We start from the raw sequence: 1,124 nt of genomic DNA, 5'->3' as shown, positions 1-1,124 counted from the left end.
GGGGCGGGCAGGAAGGCTCTGGACCAACCGTGCCGCCCAGTAACATTGCGCACCCGGACAGGCGCCTGCCTTTGAAAAACAGCCCATCTCTCCTAGGAAGGGCCGAAGAGTTTGCGGTTCCCCTATCTCCTCTTTGTTTTTAGTGACAAGACAGAAGGAACAGAGGGCGTTTAAAGGAAACGAAGGATGGACTTGGCCAGGCCCAGGCTACTTACGGCCCCTGCCTATGCGTTCTGTGCCGCCACGGGGACGCGACTCCGGTCCCCTTTCTGCGCTCCAGCCCTTCTCGCGAAGGACGCTGAGCGCGGCACCAGGCTGGCACCCCCAGACCTGGGATTCTGTCCATCTGTGAGCCGCCCTCCGCGTTCAGGAACGCCCAGCCTTCGGCGGGACCGTCCTTCGGTTGACCCAGGAAACCGAAAGCGTGCCAAGCTGCTGGCCGCCCGCCGCGCTGCCTGCCCGCAGGCGCCGTGGTTGCTGACCGAGACCTGAAGGGCGAGAAGCACAAACTCACTGCCGTCGGGTCGACTCCTGGAGGAGAGCTGCCCTGCGGATTTCGGAGGCAAAGGGGTACAGACCAGTAAAAGGTGCGCAAGGCGAGCGCCCCGCGTCTGATGGGCCGCTGGGCGCCCACCTCCGCAGCAGCCGCGGGGGTGCCGGAGCCGGAGCCGATCGCAGCGCGGGTTGGGGCGGAGGCCCACGGGGGCAGCACCTCCAGCCACGCGCGGAGGCTGAACCTTGGGAGAGGCGGGAAAGGAGTCGCCTGTGGCCCAAGGGTGGTGCGTTGGGGGATCTTGGGGGTCCGGGTTCCTGGGACGCGCTGCGCTCCGACAGCGCGCCCGCCGTGAGAAGCGATCATTTGACAGCGCCCGAGGGGTTTCTCGCCCTCTCTCTCCCTTAAATGTGTTTGCGTTTGAAAAGCAGCTGCTGTCGATTTTGATTCCGGCTGAGCCCACGTGCGCAGGGTGCAAGCGCTCCAAGGGGGGTTCAAAGCTGGTTTCCTAAGCAGGTCGCCAGGCGCGTCTTCCGAGGCACTTCTTTGGGGAGCACTTAACATTTCGTGCCACACAGGCTTGTGTTTTAAACAGGCATCTTTAGAGCTATAAAGAGCGGCACGGGGCAGG

The sequence above is a fragment of the Echinops telfairi genome, unplaced genomic scaffold, assembly GCF_000313985.2.
Source record: "Echinops telfairi isolate 266 unplaced genomic scaffold, ASM31398v2 ScPeMD7_7458;HRSCAF=8496, whole genome shotgun sequence".
In the NCBI taxonomy this organism is placed as follows: Eukaryota; Metazoa; Chordata; class Mammalia; order Afrosoricida; family Tenrecidae; genus Echinops; species Echinops telfairi.
The sequence above is the reverse complement of the archived record's forward strand: the minus strand, read 5'-3'. Positions refer to the sequence as shown.